Below are 19,192 nucleotides of genomic sequence, written 5' to 3'. Positions count from 1 at the left end.
TCTGCTGGAGTGATCCCTGTAATGGAAATGATAACGGATGTGACGTCCATTGTCCCACCTCAGGGAGAGTGCCAGTAGATGTCCTGCAGCAGCAGCGCAAGAGCAGCAAGGCCCAGCACTGAGCCCTACTTGCTGCTTTTGCACTGCTGCAGCTGCCACCAGTATTCTGAGGCCAGTCCTGCCCTCTGGAGAGCAATATTGGCCTTGGAAGATGCTCAGCAGCAGCAGCAGCAGCAGCAGCACCAGAGCAAGGAGCGGGACTCAGTGCTGGGCCTTGCTGATCTGGCTGTACGTCGCCACTCTTCCAAGGCTAGTCCCGCCCTCCAGAGAGTGGGACCAGCCTTGTAAGAGGGGAGCTGCAGCCAGCAGCAGCAGAGCTACAAGGCCTAGCTCTGATCCTTGTTGGGTGCTCTGCCGCACTGCCACGAAGGAGCCCTACACTGCAAGAGGTAAGGAGGGAGAAGGGAAGGAGGAGGGGGGAAGGAGTCTGTCTGAGTGGTGTGCATGCATATGAGTGTCTGTGTGTGTATGTGTGTGTGTGTGTGAGAGAGAGAGAGGGGGGGATGGCAAGGGAGGACTGGGGGGAAGGAGTCTGTGTCTGAGTGTGTGAACACATGTGTGTGTGTATCTGAGTAAGGGAGTGGGGAGGGACCAGGAAGGAGAGGTAGGGGAGAGATGCAACTAGAAGAATGGGGAGGTGTCTGTCTCTGTCATTGACAGAGAGGGAGGGGCCAGAACCAGGGAGTGCCAGAGCAGGTTTGTGTTCCAAATACCCTGTGATAGTTTCTCTCACTAGACTTTTAAAATTTCTATACCATCTCAACCTGCAAACAGGCTTGGATATGATCAGAGGTGTGAACCATTGGTTGGAAGCTGAAGGGTCTAAGGTAGGGATTCATAGCTAGGGCTCCCTGGAAGCCTGGGCTCTGTGAGAGCTCCTGTGCCCCCCCCCCCAGCCTTTCCCCCATATTCTGCATTCATGGAGTCAGCCACAAATTATTCCCAGCATTGCCATGAAAGCAGAGAACTGGCTGCTTCCATAGATCTGGGGGTTCTGTTCTCATGTGGTAACTGTGCCTGCAGAAAGTGCCTACTCCTGTCTCAAACTTCTTGCTTTATCTCCCCCTACTCTGTCCTCCTCAGGCATGAGGGGAAGCATGGCTGACTGACACAACTTCCATCCCAGTTCTGGGACTTCCCAAAGGCAGAAAAATATTTCAGGGGCTCCTTTATAGTCAAAAGGTTGAAAAAGGCTAGTGTAAGGGGTATTGGCCTTTAGCTCTTACCTCTTGACTTGCATCCTGAAGCCTATGGCAGCAAACCCAATAAATGAAGATCCATTAGAATAGGTTCTGTCTTGCTAAATTAAAAGGTAAAGGTAAAGGTATCCCCTGTGCAAGCACCGAGTCATGTCTGACCCTTGGGGTGACGCCCTCTAGCGTTTTCTTGGCAGACTCAATACGGGGTGGTTTGCCAGTGCCTTCCCCAGTCATTACCGTTTACCCCCCAGCAAGCTGGGTACTCATTTTACCGACCTCGGAAGGATGGAAGGCTGAGTCAACCTTGAGCCGGCTGCTGGGATTGAACTCCCAGCCTTATGGGCAAAGCTGTCAGACGGCTGCCTTACCACTCTGCGCCACAAGAGGCTCATTGCCTTGCTAAATTATATTGTTTTAAATAGTTTATTTTGGAAATCTTTGCAAAGATGAAGAATAAGTTTTCATATTCTACTTTTTTTCTATCCTCAGGAGTCTCAAAGTAGCTTACAATCACATTTCTTGTGAGGCAGGGGTGGCTGAGTGAGTTCTGAGATGACTGTGACTGACACAAAGTCACCCAGCAGACATCATGTAAAGGCTGCATCAAATTCATTTCTCAAAACTAGGCTAAAAGGTTCCTGGAATAGGCTGCCTAAGGAGGTGGTGAGCTCCCTCTCAATGGCAGTCTTCAAACAAAGTTTGGATACACACTTTTCTTGTATGCTTTAGGATGCTTTGGGCTGATCCTGCGTTGAGCAGGGGGTTGGACTAGATGGACTAGACTTCCAACTCTATGGTTCTATGATTCTATGATTCTAGGGTGCAATCTCATATGGCTCCCCCCAAAATCTTGCTTGACTTTTTATGACATGGTGCTTGCACAGGGGATACCTTTACCTTTACATGTAAATATCTAGATATTTATGTTAGAATAAATTCTCATGTTAGGGTCAATGTTAGATTAGTCATGGGACCAGATCGGGAGTTTGTCGGTTTAGTGGGAGTGTTAGGGTTGGGGAAGATTTTGTGACATGGTTTGGAATTCCCATGGGATGTGTAAGTTTTCTCTGACATTTATGACCCTGTGAATACAAGACCATATAGACCATGAGACCATATGGAGGGAGAGGCAGAAGGTCTAATACTTTGTGCATACTTTCAAGAATCAATGCATTGCAGAACTGCGAGTATGCTGAAAAGGCAAAGCAAAAGAACAGCTATTCACTAGATTGGGCTTTCTCAATCAGGATTTCATGAAACCCTCGGGTTTCTTGAGGTCTCTGGAAGGGTTTTTTGAATGGGTGGGAGTTAATTAATTTTAATATATATTTTAAATTTGTTAAACATTTATCAGGTTATATGACAACCTCCCCTTCCTCAAATTGCCTAGGTGGGTGTGTTGACAGTTATGCTTCCAAACTTATTCTGTATGATTGCACCTCTATTGAGGTTTCTCAAAGCCTAAGGAATGTTTCAGGGTTTTCTTAACGGTAATAAAGAACAGAAAAGCTGCCCTAGTCCAATAAACAATGGGGCATACACAGTGGCTGCTCAGCAAAGTCAAAACTTATGTTGTCTTTTTCATTTCCCCCAAATCCATTGTGTCCTCCATTTCATGCCCAAGACTACCAAGTACCAGTCTGGAGATTTGGTCTCTCATTGTAAGCACCTAGAAGCAGCAAGGAAATAGACAGCAGCAGAGTTATTAGCTTAGGAGTCTACAGAGCCAAGCATGACCATCACGCCTCTGAGCTCCATATAAACTTACCACCTAATCCCACACACCAAGATTGCAAAAAGTGCATCCACTCCCTGCATGGGGCTACCCTTGATCCTCACCCTGAAGTTATAGCTGTTGCAGTACACAGCTGCCCAGATCCTGACAAGGACCCCATGGAGGGTACATATTTAACCAGTCCTCCAGCAGCTGCATGAACTCCCAATATAATTCTGGATCAGGTTCAAAGTGTTGGGTACTGACCTTTAGAGCTCTATGCAGCCTGTTACCCATCTATCTGTGGAGAAATATGTTCCCCAGAGAACATCTATTAATCTGGTGCAAATAGTCCCTGGCTCCAAAGACATTCCTTAACCCTGGCTCTGTCCTGATGGAATGTGTTGCCAGCTGAAACCAGGCTGAGACCAGTTATTACAGTTCCACAGGGCATGTGAGGTGGTAGTCCTCTACCAGGCTTGTGGTGGATGCTAGGACAACCCAGTATGGGGCTGCATCTTCTCCTCTTAGTTCATTCCCCTGCTCCCTTTCAAACCACTGACTAAGCTACTACCAAAACTAATGGGCAGGGAGAAGGAATGATGGCTGGAATGTAGGAGGGAGTAGTTAGTTAAAATTAGTTGTTAATTAGAGAGCTGGTTTAATTTTAATAATTTTACTTCTTATGTAATCCTAAATTGAATACATTATGTATTAATGCAATTTTTTAAATCATTTTTGTGAACCATCTCGAGCCCATGTTCAGAGAAAGGCAGTCTAGAAATTTTAAAATAATAATAATACACACATACAATATCATGAGTCATAGGAGAAAATCAACAAATTCATTTTTGAAATGGTATAAATGGCCCATAGCAAGCTCAGACTTGGATCTCAAACCCTATGTAAGTCTCCATGTTTTCCCATTCAGGTCCTTCTCCACAGAGATCTCATTTCCTACCCCTGGTCTCAACCTGGTCCCTCGTGCTTTAATTGTCTGCAAATGAGAGGGGCAGAAAGGTCTTTCCCCATGACTGCAATTCACAAAGTGCATCTGAACTCAGATTTTGTGTCATGGCTTTGCTTTACCACATTAATGGATGTTTAACAAAGTTCTGACCTACAAATGCAGCTAAGAGGTGGAAGAACTCATTCACATATTCCTTCAGATTGTCGATGATGAGAGTCACTTGTTCTCTTATGTAGAAGTGCTTTCTATCAATTCCTTCAGCTTGTCTGTATAGGCTGATCCTTCCTGTCCATGTGTCCGTGGACAATGACAATCCCAAAAAAATCAACATGCAGTCGACAATGCTTTTATACAGTGCCATATTAATGCACAAATGCACAAAAGTTGAAGGGACTGTGGCTAACTACATATGTGCAACACTCTGTCCATAATTTGGAAATTTAGAAGTGGATTCCTAAAATGCTGGTTCTACTTTGGAAACTGGTCCTGGTAACACGAAATTCCCAAAAACGTGGGAGGCATTCAGTTGAAAGAGTTTGAAAAGCATCCTTTGCCCTAGTTGATGGCTTTCCGATACACAAACCTCCAAGGCTGCTGGTAGAGAAGACTTGCCTTATAACTGATTTTAAAAGGCAATGTTTGTTGCAATCTCCCTCAGCCAGATTTCAGCATCATTTATTAATAATCCCCTATTTAAACAGCAGATGAATAATCAAAAAGAGATCATATGCTGGGAGGCCAAGGAGGGGAAGAGTGGCAGGGAGGGAGTCTCCGGGGGCCATGCCCTCAACCATCAGTCACCAGCTGCAGTCTCTGCGCAGGAGGCAGGCTCTTAACAGAAGCCAGCTAATTTCTTTAGAAATATCTCATTAGTCCCTCCCTTCCCAGGCTGCCTCTCTATTAAAATGTGATAAATGAATTCTGCCATTGCCAATTCCAGCCCTGTCCCCTTAATGAAATGAAGAGGCGTCACACTGGGAAGCACTCAGGATAGAGATAATTATTCATGGGCCAGTGGAAGTATTTCAATCACTGAACCCATAAGCGCTTTGCAGATAATAGAGATTGCCTTTCTTCTTCTTCTTCTTCTTTTAGTTGTTGTTCAGAGGACTCTGTAGAGATGGACCCATTAACTCCTTAATAAAACTCTCTCTTGTACTGACTTGTGGGAGGAATTTTTTCTCCTCACCCCATCCTTTAGCAGAAAGTGTTAGTAATGAAGTGGGGCTGATGGAAGCAGGTTCTAAGTATGACAGGCCTTCCCCAATATGGAATTTGGAAGCCCAATATGGAAGCCCTCCAGGGCTTCATTAAAAAATAAGTCAGACCTTGTCAGATCTTGGTTGTATGAAGGCCCATAGTTCAATGGCAGAGCTCATGCTTTTCATACTGAAGGTCAAGTTTCATCCATAACAGGAAACAATGTTGACAAAGACTTTAGAGGACCATGCAAAGGAAGCACTACTTGGCCACATGAGCCAATGGTGGGCCTGTTTTTCATCTTTTTATATACATGTCTACTTTTGCCAAGGATGTTGATTCTCCACTGTAGATCTTATTGAATGCATTGTGTCATGTATGGATGCTGTATGATTCTTATATGTAATTTATATTGTAATGGTATGAAGAATGTACATAAGTTATAGATACACTGCAAATTTAATGTATCATGTTCATTTATTTGTTCTCAAGCAGCATCAACAAGGAAAAATCAGTGGGAAGAAACAAGAAGAGACATGAAAACAAAGAATTATGGGTTCGGTTTTCACAAGGAAGAACTGGAAGAAAAATAGGGATTTTGAGATTGAAACAGCAAGTAAGAGATATTCAAAATCATCCCTAGTTTTGGTATTAGAGCTTATTTTCAGTATGAAGATTCAGGGTGAATACATAGGAAAGCATAATAAATTTTGTGTATGTGTGTTATGTGCCATCAACTTATGGTTGGCCTATGAATTAATGACCTTCCAAATATCCCATCATTAACAATCTTTGCTCATTTCCTTAAAATGTATGACCATAATAAGTACCTTTAGTTCACTGCCGTAATACAAAGCCCAAAATTGTAATTGTTGTGGTACCCAAGAGGGGAAGCCAAATCCCCAGACACCCCCTTGGTCCCACTTCTGGGAGAGGCACAAATCACAAAGTAGAGACTTAGGCTAACACCTACTCCCTGTAAGGTAGAACTGTCACCATCCCTGCAGTCTCCCTGCACTTTCATGTATTGTTTATATGTTTTATGTAAACCGCCCTGAGTCTCCAGGGAGGGCGGTAAATAAATAAACAAACAAACAAACAAATAAATATTATTTGATTTATTTCCCGCCACTCCCTGGGTAACACTTGTCTTAAAAACCCCGATTAAACTCCATTAAAATACATTAAAAATCATAACATAACATGGCGACAGCCAATCATAATCTACTCCCACCTACCAAGGTGATAGAGAGTGGAGGGAGGTGATGTATACTTCTGACAGGGCCTCCCACATACATGCAATCCTATCCTATAAATGGAAAAAAACAATAATCCTAAGATCCCAGGGGCAGCTCTTAAGCCTATCAGGGAACTCAGGCAAGGTGTCTCAGACCCAGTCCAGGACAGAGAGACCTCAACAGAACACAATGGTAGTATGACTAAGGCACTGGGGGGGGGGGGTCATGCCCTTGTAGCACATCCAAGAATCAGACAGAATGATTATAAGAATTAACTGATATTTTATGAAGGTGCACAAATACTAATCAGGGAACAAAATAAAGATATTTCTATCTAAAACAATACGCACAAGCAAGAGTTGATCATTCAAAGTTCAAGAACATAAGCAAAGTTCAGAGTTTCAAAAGTTCCAAAATTTCAAAGTGGTCAAACCCGGGGATCTAAACAGGACAAGGGGGACTGACAACAGGGGTAAGACAATTTGACATAGACAAAGATGGATACTTATGGAAGAATTCCCATATGGGTTTCCTTACACAAAGCCAAACATAATCATATACCAATTTAGGTTCACACCAATTGCATCCTTGGTGTCAAGGTGGCAATCTCTTCTAATAACCGACCAGAGCTTTAATTTTAAAACACTGACATAATTATGACCTGCACCAGCAATTGGTCGAGTTCTGATAAAACTAACTGGAGAAAGCTGGAGAGGGTGGCTGTGAAGAAAGAGTTGTTGTGTTCCTATCAACTCCTTTGTGTAGTGCCTCAAGAAGAGGTACTCTCCCCCATTCTGTTTAACATCTTTATGAGCCCTCTGGCTCAGCTGGTCCAGAGCTATGGGCTGGGATGTCACCAATATGCAGATGACACCCAGCTCTATTTTCTGATGGATGGCCGCCTGGATGCCCCCACCCCCCACCCCCAGATACATTTGCCAGTTGTTTGGAAGCCGTAGCTGGATGGTTAGGGCAGAGTTGCCTGAATTTTAACCCCTGCAAGATGGGGGTCCTGTAACTGGGCAGGAAGGCAGCAGATCAGGAAGAGTGTCTATTCACCTTGGCCAGGATGCAGCATAACATCTCACCCGTGGCCAGGAATTTGGGAGTGATTCTGAATGACACATGATTTTATTTTTCAAGTTGAAACAGCAGGGACAAGAAGTTCAAAATCATCCTTTTTAAAAATTGCACATTCTTATACAAAATTTAGTAAATATGAAACAGAACAGAAGAATATCACAATGTCTTGATTGTACTTTAGGAACCAAATCAGGTAGTAAGGTAAAGGTAAAGGTATCCCCTGTGCAAGCACCGAGTCATGTCTGACCCTTGGGGTGACGCCCTCTAGCGTTTTCATGGCAGACTCAATACGGGGTGGTTTGCCAGTGCCTTCCCCAGTCATTACCATTTACCCCCCAGCAAGCTGGGTACTCATTTTACAGACCTCGGAAGGATGGAAGGCTGAGTCAACCTTGAGCCGGCTGCTGGGATTGAACTCCCAGCCTCACGGGCAAAGCTTTCAGACGGCTGCCTTACCACTCTGTGCCACAAGAGGCTCATAAATCAGGTAGTATGGAAGTGTAAAATCCAGAAAGAAGGGCAAAGGAGGAAACAACAATATCCTTTCTTGCTCGTGGCTGTCCTTTCTGCTCACAAGAACAAGGTCCTGAATTTGAATCCATAATATACACACAGATGTACACAAACACACATGCATGCAGCAATTCTTTGCTTCATTCACATGCACCCATAATATGACAGCAAGCAAGCAAGTATGCTGAGTTCGGCTAAGCATTTCATCAGTGGCAGACAGTTTGTGGGTCATCATGAATCCGAGAGCTGACTGATTTTTCTCTGAGCTCTCCGAGCTCACAAAGCCTCAAGGGTGTCTGTGTGTTTTTCTGCTTTCCACCACTGGCCAAGTTAGACACTGCTGTCTCCAGCTACATTTGCATTCAGATACACATGAAGCAATTGCCGCATTTCCCAGTGCAGCTCCTTTTCAGAGAGGATGGTGAGGGGGAGAAGGCAGCCGACATGAGCTAACGGATACAGCAGACCAAATAAATCAACATAACCTATATTAAATATCAAAGACTAAATAAATAGTTATCACCCAACGAAAAGGAAAATAAAATCTCCTTATTTCTTATTCTCAGATCAAGTGAGATTGATCTAACTAATATATTTAGAAAGTAAGAAAGAGCCTTCAGGAATTGCAACAAATCAAAGCAGAAACCATTACTCTTCCAATTGTAGAACCCAAACTCATTCAATTTTAAGGGAGAGCATGTTATCTTGAGTCAAGCTACACATCAGTTTTAAGTTTTAAAAATGGATTTTCCAGCTGAAATTTGCAGGTGAATTGTCTGGGAAAAGTGAGTGAGAACATTGTTACAATTAAAAGTATTCCAGTTAAATAAATAAAGCCCGTTTTAGACTTCATCGCTTTAATTTTCAATAGCCCAGCTAAATCAGGGCTATTTCACGCACTAGGTAGCAATAGAGCAACAGCAGGAGAGAGACTAATTTTTTTTTAAGCTAGTCCTTCCTTTTCCATCATTGCTGTGCTATAGATGACTATCAGTTTTAAGCAGAAAAGGAAGGGATTCTCAGAGGCAGCAGTTTCCTTTAATTACTGGACGCAGCCGCCCATGAGACTGGAAGAAAACTGATTTCACAAACTATGCAGGTGTGAAAGTGGCTGCAAGGGGGCAAAAAAGGAAACACCACCATAGCAATTGTGCAGCCTCAAAGCTGTTTGGCTTCCTGCAGAAGACAGACTATAGGTGAGGAAATCCAGAGCTCAGCTCATGAGTTATGGTAGCCCTTGAAAAGGGCTGGCTTCATGGGAGGAGCAGGGAATCAAATCTGGTTCTCCAGATTAAAGTCCACCACTTAACCACTATACCATGCTGTAATTTCCCCATGAGGTTTCTTTTCAGAAGACCTACACATTTGGACTTGACTCCCATACAGCTGTGTAAATATGTATCAGCCCTTCGTAAGCATATCATTTGATCTATCTAATAAGTAGGAACATGACCAGATTTTGTCAAAGTAAGGATTTTCTTTTTGTTTTTCAGTGCTTGATGGGAAATTGCTGGCATATTCTTTTACAGAAGTAAAAGTAACATTAAAATTGATATCTGTTTTATCTATACATGATGTAAAAATGACATGGAAGTCTATAAAAATAGCGTTTAACAAAAAAGGAAGTGTATAAAAATTGTAAATAACATTTAAATGCAGTAAAATTCCATTAAAATATTATTGATGGCTTAATGCCATCAACAAACAAATATAAATGCTCATAAGAAATATTTATATATTTAAGGAATAAAAATGGCATTTTGTACATAATTAACTTAGAATTGCTTCACTAGTTATCCAGTATGACAAGTATAAATCATCTGAATTAAATATTAAGTATTCAGCAGATTCAAGCAAACTTTATTTTTATTACTTGGTAAGATCTGTTTATCAACACCCCCCCAACACCCCCCCACATGCTGAACAGCTGTGCAGCTGTGCAGTTGCCTAGTATTGTGGTTCGTTTCTTTTTGCCTTGTAACAACTTTCCCACTGGTTTAATAGGTGGAATCATTTCCCCTCCAGGATGTAGTTGTTTTCTCAAGGCCACATGTAGCAGCCATGGCTCGGCGCAGCCGCCATTGACTCCATGGGGGTGCCCGGCAATGACGCAGCTCCCAATGGTGTCATCACGCTGCGTAGATGTGCGGCTGAAAAGGGGCGGGGGTGCCAGCCTTAAATAGGCCAGGCGCACATGCACTCGCCCTCTTTGTGCCGGCTGCGTCCTGGGACAGACACCCTCCCCGTGTTCAGTTATGGAAATTTTGTTGTCGCAGCTGCGGTTATGCTAGGTAGGGAGCCTGTTGGCAGGGAGCCCATCTGCATGCGGGACTCCCTGAGGTGGGGGTCTCAGTAAGGAGACCAGCAGATACCCGGGCGCAGCCTACCCGGCTGGGAGGCCAGGGGCCCGGGGGCCAAGCAGCAGGGGGACACCAATGGAGGCGGACACCTGTTGGGTCCCTTGCAGCTGCTTTCCAGGATTCCGCGGCAGAAGGCGTCCCATCCTCCTGGCTGGGAGTGAGGTGTGGAGCCGGAGCGCCGCGGTGCATATGAGGCAGCCGGACGGCTGATGGGGTCAGGCTCCTTCACCTGCGTATGCCAACCCTACGTTGGGGTTGCTTGTTAATAAATGGCTGCGGCCAAGTTATTTGCCAAACAAGCTGGAGTCGTGTCATTGCTGGGTCAGTCGCCACCTGCCAGTCAAAAGAAAAACACTTGCACAATGATATGTGAATTTCTGCCCTGAGAATGCAAAGTGCATCTTCTTTTCCTACATGGTTCCCTACTTGTTCTGCTTAGTTTGGAGCAGTAATGAGAATGGTATATAATTCTTAAAATAACGCAGCTTTATTCATCCTTAATGTGCAGCTTCTGCACTCCAGAGCATTAATTGCAGATACGGATGTGAAAAGTAAGCAGTCCTTTTCCTGGACACATTGCAGCTATTAGCACCTTGAGAAATTACCATTGCCTCAATCACTAACATTGCTTCAATTAGTACAAAAGGAGAAATAAGACATTTTTCTTTGTTAATGCATCTGTCTCTTCATCCCTTTGCCCATCCATTTCATTCTTCCTGTTCATACTTCAGCCAGGAAGCTTCTCCCAACACACTTTCCTGGCATAATTGTAGAATTTGATTCTTGGCTTCCTCCTCTGGGATTATTCTATGTCAAGCAATTATTGAATTGATCCTGATGGAGTCTGCCAAAGAAAACTTTGCATGCAGGACAGGGAACTGCAAAGATTTTCAAACAAAAAAAGAAATGGATAAAGTATCTGGAAAAGGATAAATCCAGTAATGGGATATGGGAAATCAATATGGACATTGCAGACCAAATAATGTAAAATAACAAAAAAACAGTGGACAGAGAGAGATGTTTTTACTGTACAGCCCAAAGTGATTCAAGCAGGTACAAATAACAGCTTTTCTTTCATGGTTTTCCAGTTTATCAAAACATGCTTTGATTGTCTGCTGGATCACTTTGGTATGTGTCTAGATTTCTTATACTTTGGAAAGTTGCTGTAATCAGGTCACTGATAGGTGGGGCAAAATTCAGGGAACCCAAGTCAGCTGGAAAGCCCCTGAAGGCACTGTCATGTCACATCCAGTCAAATACTTTCCCAAATATTTCCTTTTTGATGCAGTTCTGGCTTCAGCCACTAGAGGCACAGGAAAATCTGAGCACAGTAAAAGACACTGACTATGAGCAGACTGACATTTCCACAAGAATGAATCAAACTTGCCTAACAGGTCATGCTTAACCAGCACTGGAACCAAGACAAGAAAACATGATGATCGCTGCACCAGTAATAGCTAACCTGCAGCCTACTAACAAGGTTGATATTCTAATAATCTAGCCTTTCTCTCTTCCTTTCTGTGCACCTAGCTCAGCCAGATTTTGCAAAGCAGTAGTTAGTGTCTTGCAGCAAGATAAAACAACCTTTTAAAAATCTTTTTCTTAATTTTTCTTCTTTTCCACTCTTTTCTAATTCATTTATCTCTCCCTCTACCAAGCTTTTCCACCCCCCCCCCCCCGCGCCCCTCAATTTATTTTCATGTCTTGGTCTCAAGTCTGTAACGTTTTCCTGCTTGGAACAGGTTGTATTTAATAGTGATATAGTAGCAAACCAGTTAATTTTATAAGCATAAAGGGGGCAATATTTCCTCATGATCTAACAAAATTAGATCATGTGTTGTTATTATTATCTATTTGTTCTACTTGGTCTTTTTCTCCTCTTTTCCAGTGTATTTTTTTAAATTACTCCTCTTTTCTCCTTCAGTTGGGCTCCCTCTATGTATCTGGTAACACCAGTGTCAGACATTTTGTAGTTGTGCCCACCATCCTCTGTCCAAATTCCAAAGCTGTACAGGCTCAAAAAGGTTGGGAACCCCTGCTCTTGTTCATCACTTTCCCTCTGATTATTGCCCTTCCCCTTTGCTCATTAGACAACGGTCGGCAAAGAAAGCATCATGAAGGAAAGCATTTTTGGACAGAACAATAGATGAAAGAGAGAGACTATTGCATATGTCTATTTGAGAACTATGGGATTTCTTAGTCCATTTGACTGAATTCATTTTGATTTTGTTTCTCCTTTGTACAAACCAAGTCTGTATTTACATGCCACTTTCAATTTCCATCCTCCAGATTTCTCCCATTAAAAGCAATGCCTTTTTCAGAAGTCACACACAAAAACTCATAATGGACATGCTAGCAAAGAGTGGACACAAAGAAAAGGCTCACAATGAAAACCTATGAAAAGAAAAAGAAATCTCTCCACATTCCTATGCAATACATATGTAATACATTTTTAACACAGAGTTATTGTTTGCGGCTTTCCTAGATATAGTAACAACCATTCTCCTTCCTTCCAGTTGAACCATAGGTCTGTGCCACAAGTCCCTCCTAAAATTATGCTGCCTCCTCAATGAAGACGCCAAGGCCCCTGGACAAAGAAATTTTCATTCATAATTAACACTTAGAGAACAAATCATAGCACTGCCAAAAGTCCTTTGGTCCAACACCCATTGTAGTGGGAAATGCAGCTGGACTGGTTTGTGGTTAAATGATGCCAGGAGCCTTCAGGAATGTGAGCTTGGTGCTTTTCACAAGCATCTTGTGCCTCAGGGTATTGGAGTGGGCTAGGACAAATGGAAGAGGTGAGTACTGAACAGCTGCCCTTCAAGCTGACATCCATTCATTAGACAAGATTGCTAGCACCACTGAGGATAACAACATAATAGTATATAGCCAGAAAAGATCAGTGTCTCCCGCTCTAACAATAAATGTGGCATGTTGTGTGGCAGTGGGAGGTAATCATCAGCCGACAATAAATGAATGTCCAAAGCTACTCTCTCATTATCTTTTCTTGCAGGAGACTACAGGTTAAAGACCCTTAGTGAAATCTCTCATGCGTTGACACTAGGGAATTTTTGTGAGGTCCAGGAAATTGTTGGTAGCACAGTAGGGAATGATTGATACCTATACATCAATGATAACACGATAAACAGGAGCTAGTGGTAGAAAGGACTCAAAGAGTTCAGACTGGCAGGCTGATGTTATAAGAGGCATAATACACGAGTTAGATCTACAACTACAGCACACTTGAAACCGGATCAGAAGGAAACCTCCCCTACCTTTCATCATCCTAACAACATGTATGCTGTTGCAGCATTTAGATGGGGGGGGGGATGCTTCCATCTGTCCTCACATTGAAATTAGGAATGTATGAATGAGCCATGTTTCAGTAATTTGAATTTTCATACATATTCACTATGAATACTTTCAGCCTGAGCAATTTCTTTACTAGTCTTAACATTTCATTCCTTTCTTTTATAACATTCTGGTGCCATTCTTATACCATTATACAATGTTTATGTACTATGTTTTATTTGTGGAAGTAACACCCATTTATACACCCAAACAGACATCCATTTTAATATCAATGTTACTATGAAATTTGTTCTTTGGTTTGAGAAAACTCAAATTGTAATTTTGTCCCAGATGCAAAGAACTCAACCTCTCCAAGATAGAGGTCTTGTGGCTTGGTAGGAAGGAATGGTTGCCCAATCTAGGTGGGGTGCAACTTAACATCTCGCCCTCAGCCAGGAATTTGGGTGTGATTCTGGATGCCTCCCTATCTATGGATGCCCAGGTCACTAGGATAGCCCACCTTTCATTTTTCCAGCTTTACCAGTCTCAGCTACAAGCACCCTACCTGTCTTCAGATCACCTGGCTGCAGTGATCTATGCAATGGTTACTTCCAGAATTGATTTCTGTAACTTGCTCTATACAGGCCTCCCCTTGTCCTTGACCCAGAAATAGCATCTGATCCGGAATGTGGCTGCTAGGGTTCTTACAGGAAAATCTTGGAGGGCTCATATCCATCCAGGGCCGAGGTGCTGCATTGGTTACCAGTTGCGACCCGTATCAAGTTCAAGATTCTGGTATTGAGCTTTAAGGCCATTTGTAGTCTGGGCTCCACATATCTGAGGGACTGCCTGTCTTCCTATGGCCCCTGCAGGGCCTTGTGCTCTGCTGGTGATCCTGGCCCACAGGAGGTACACCTGGCCTCAACTTGGGCCAGAGCCTTTTTGGTCATGGCCCCGACCTGGTGGAATGAGCTCCCAGGAGAGCTGAGGGCCCTGTTGGAGCTTTCCCAGTTCCACAGGGCCTGTAAGAAGTACCTCTTCTGCCAGGTCTTTGGCTGAGGCCAGTGCAGTTCAATCTAGCCTCTCCTCCTGAACTGGCAAGAACATTCAGCCTACACCTGCGTCTGTCCCCTGAGACATGGATTATGAATAATTCGTTGAGCAGTGTGGGGAGAGGTTAGCTTTTTTGCCATCAGGGAGGGATGATTTTATATAATATATTTTAATGGGGGTTTATTGTGGTGCTCTTTACCTGCTATGAGCCAGTTAAATTTGGAGTCGTGCACTATAAATTTGATAATAGATAAATAAGAAACTCTAACTTTGCAATGAAACCAGATTTTAACATTGGTAAAGTGGGACACCATTGACTGGGGAGGGGGGGTTCTTGATCAAAAATATGGTCTATATGGAGCAACAAAAAGTTTCATAGAACACATAGAACACAAAAATAGTATTGTAATATATATTTTTAAATTTCAACATAAGTACAATTTCCCAGGTACCCTTAGATGTCCCTCCAAAAGTGGGACAATCCGGTCACCTTAGCTAATCCCCAATTCCAGATGACATCAGCGCTAGCCCAGCTCTGGCCTGGACTGGCCTGAATCAGACCCTCATTTGCCCCATGGCAAGGAAATGTGGATTCTTCCAGCATTCCCTTTCCTGCCAGGGGTGGCATCAGGGCCCTAGTAGGCCCAGGCCTGTCTGACAGGGAAGAGTTGAGCCTTCCAGGCCTAGCTCCTACCCCCACCCTGGTCAACTACAATGTCCTGGGAGGGACATAAAATGCCATAGATGGCTCTGCAGCACTACAGAGATGCAGCACTACAGAGATGCCTGGGACATTTTTTTTTCTGTTTAGGAATGCAGTATTGCAACTGCATTCCTAAACAGAAAAAAAAATGGCTCCCTTCACCCTTCCACATGGTGCAACCTTTCCTCCCCAGCTGCCTCATCTGGAGACAAAATCTGGGGCAGACAGTGCACCAGCAAAAACAATCCTCCATAGGAACACAGGAAGCGGCGGGGCAAACTGTCCTTTCGGAAAGGACCATCAGCAGCCTGGTGCAGCCACCACCATGCAGAATGGGTCTGAGAGTGGTTCTTATACCTGTTGAATGATATATTTTAAAGAATGAGCTAAATGTAGGTGAAAGGTTATTTGTCCTTGGGCCAGATAATGTGATAGTGTTGGCTTTGATTTATGTTTATGATATTTAATGACCCATTTTCCTCTCAGATGAGAACATCATCAACAGCTCTTCTTCAGATATCCCCAGTACATTTTTAAGTTATATTATAGGCTTCCAGAGAGAGTGTCTTTTTTTGTGGTAGCACCACAACTATGGAACTGCCATTCTAAGCATGTTTGCAAGAAACTGTCCTTATTATCTTTCAATTGCTCGACCAAGTTTGTCCCATGCTTTTAAAGAAACAATACCAATATAATGGTCTACATATCATCAGGATACCATTACAATGGTTCCGTGATCGCTGATTGGCTGGATCATATAACCAGAAAGAATTGCATTTTTCAAAAACAATGGTGACAAAGCAAGTAGACAACAAATAGTATAGTCCTAGTAAGAACACTGCATGGCAGCAAGATTGTTTTTACCATATATGCCCTTGGGTTTCTTGACAGCCCTGGAAGGGTTTCCTAAATGGGTGGGAGTTAATTAATTCTTTATATTTTTAAAATTAATTAAATGTTTATTGGGTGATTTGACCATATAATGGTCTTTTCAGCCCCCCATCCCTTCCAAAATGGCCAAAACGCCCTGGAGGGGGTGGGAAGGGGAGGGGATCCAGGTGGGCATGTACACAGCTATAGTTCCCAACTATATTCTGCATGATCATACCACTTCTGGGGTTTCTCGATGCACTGAGAATGTTTCAGGGGGTTCTCAATTGTAAAAAGGTTGAGAAAGAGTGCTCTAGAGGAAGATGTTGCCAGTTCTGGTTCTGGTAGGTAGATCTGTATCATTTATTTTGTTTTGATATTTATATCCTGATTTTCCTTCCAATACAGATCCACAGCTGCTTACATCATTATTCTCTCCTTCTTCATGCTATCCTCACAACAATTTTGAATATGATAGGCTTAGAGCAGAGGGCCTACTCTGAGGTCCAAGGTCATCCAGCAAGCTTCCACAGCAAAATGAAGATTAAACATGGGCTTTTGAAATCTCAGTCTGACACTCTAACCCCTGTAATGTCATATACATGTTTTGAAATACATTTGTCTTGTTCAAATTACACTTGTGCCTGTGCATAAAATTAATAAAGTGTGAAATATCCTGATTGTTATTCAAAGTTATCTAAAGCCATAGAATGTGAACTTCTCTGGGGACCTATATGTTTTACTTTATTTACTTATTGTTTGATTTATATACCAGTCCCTCTCAGGATTGCTGTCTCAGGGCGGTGAACAAAAATCCAATTTCCACAACAGCACATAACAATTATTTCTTTATTGACATTGGCCGGTGGGATTCCTTTTCCCACAATAATGTATTATCTCTTATCCTGTGCTATGTTATGTTCCCTTCCTCTCATCATTATTAAGCAGAGAATACTAGATCAGGAATATCAAGAACGCATACCCACTCAGCTCTGGGTCTGCTTTCCAGCATTTTTTGGTATCTCCCTGCAGAGGGACTTCATGCCTAAGTATTTACATGTACTGGATGTCCCATTCCAAAGAAGAGTTTTTCTTCCCCTTGCATGGATGAATGCTTTCCACTCAAAGGTCCTGGAGGGAAGGTTTAATCACATTCCATACCATGCAAGACTTTGTCCGTGTGGCCCTGGCTGTCCTGATTCTCTTTCACATATTTTGTTAGACTGCTCCTTATATGAGTGATGTCGTGATGACAGCTTTGTTGGCCTGCTGCGAACCAAGTCTTTTGTAAATAAGCCTTTGACCTTGCAGTTCCTGCTCTCTGATAGATATCCAGATGTAACTATTATTGTTGCAAGAGGTTTAGCTAAGATGCTCCTAAAATCTGTGGATATCCATCTTGTATTTTATGGCTTGTTTTGTCATTCTAAGGTTTCGTTCTGCTATGTAATTCCATGGCTTATCTTATTATCTAGTTGTATATGTTTGATGCCAGTAAAAGGTTACTGACTCACTCACTGACTTCTCATCAATGACAGTGCTGCTGATCTCACAACAGTGGGGAGGGGCTATGGCTCAGTGGAAGGACATGGTAATTGCAAAGCGTGCATGTCTGTGTGTGTCGGCAGGGTGGCTTGAAGAGTGCTGGCGCCTTTGTGTTTGCATGGAGGGGACAGCAGGGCAGTCCAAGCTTGCCACTGCTTGGCCAAATTAATTAGCATCCCGTTGAAGGGAGACTGCTTGGCCAAGGGAGACTGCTTGGCCAAATTAATTAGCATCCCATTGAAGTTAACTGTCACCTGCCTGGCCACCTGGGTAGTTACTGACATGTCTTTCCCAGTACCTGTCCGGGCTGCACCCCGCCCTCCCCGGTCCAGCCCCCTGCTCCTGAGGATGTTGTCATGCTGGTTTCCTCTCTCTGTGTTTGATGCAGCATTCCAAAGACTCCTTGGCCAGGGGAACCCCATTCTCATAACTTCTGCAGACTGCCCCTCTCCTGCTTTCTCCTATGGCCTCGGCTTCTAAGTCTCTTTTTAAAGCATACTGCCTCGAGGAATGAATATATGTTTAAATTGCCTCTCCACACTCCTCCCCAAAATTGGGAAAAAGATAATTTTTTAAATGCTCAAAGGCGAATGATTCCGAAAGGGGTGGCATTTAAAAAAGTACTAAGCATCTATGATTAGATGCATACACATCTCAATTGAGATGTTTTACTTTAAAAAATAAGATTGCATCGGGCCCTTTATAACAGGGAGAAAGGTAATTGGCTGCCTGGCTTGATTGACATTTCAAGCCATCATGCATAGTGCCCAGAAGCGTGAGAAGGCGGCAGAGGGAAGGGAGAGACCCAGGTGAGGAATGGCCGGAGGCACGTTATTTAATAGTGTTACGCCATGGCGCTGCTGAGACGCTATGTTTTCCAATGTGCAGAAATGCCCTGACTTTAGTGCATTTATTTAATTATTTATTTAGTTCATTTGTTCATTATTACATTTATACATAGGGTCACGGTGGGTCGGACATGACTTCGCAACTAACAACAACACATTTATATACCACCCTCCCCTAAGGCTCAGGGTGCTTCACATAAAGGGTCTGACTCACTATAAGGCTGCTTAATGTGTTCTTTGTATTACACTGAATTTATCATATTATATTTTCTTTAATCAACATTAATGACCATACTGATGTTGTCACAACATGATATAAAAGATCCCACAAGGTGTGGGGAATATTTACAATAAATGTAGCCATGCTGAAGGTAACATGTACTTTCAGTGTAAGTAACCAGGACTGATTTTGAAGGGTCTTTTCCCACTCCCTTTTCGTTATCCTCCTGCCTATTCAGAAAAGCAAGCAAACCAATGAACTTGTTATTCAAGTAGGTTATCATTCAGAATTTGAAAAAGATATGTGGACATTCAGCAAAACA

General features: G+C 43.0%; 1 long non-coding RNA gene across 2 annotated transcripts; it reads left to right on the top strand.

The window, feature by feature from the left end:
- Nucleotides 1–296: 296 nt before the first annotated feature.
- Nucleotides 297–17,626, top strand: LOC143828827 (uncharacterized). Of its 2 annotated transcripts, none has more exons than XR_013227910.1 (3): nucleotides 297–449; nucleotides 5,639–5,759; nucleotides 16,666–17,626. It is a non-coding gene; the product is annotated as an uncharacterized LOC143828827 (long non-coding RNA). The 2 variants fall into 2 exon arrangements; XR_013227909.1 differs by lacking the exon at nucleotides 297–449 and adding an exon at nucleotides 2,339–2,442.
- The last annotated feature ends 1,566 nt before the right edge of the window (nucleotides 17,627–19,192 follow it).

Source organism: Paroedura picta, chromosome 2 (genome assembly GCF_049243985.1).
Source record: "Paroedura picta isolate Pp20150507F chromosome 2, Ppicta_v3.0, whole genome shotgun sequence".
NCBI classification, from domain to species: domain Eukaryota; kingdom Metazoa; phylum Chordata; class Lepidosauria; order Squamata; family Gekkonidae; genus Paroedura; species Paroedura picta.
Note: the sequence above shows the minus strand (reverse complement) of the source record. Positions and strands in the feature narration are given on the sequence as shown.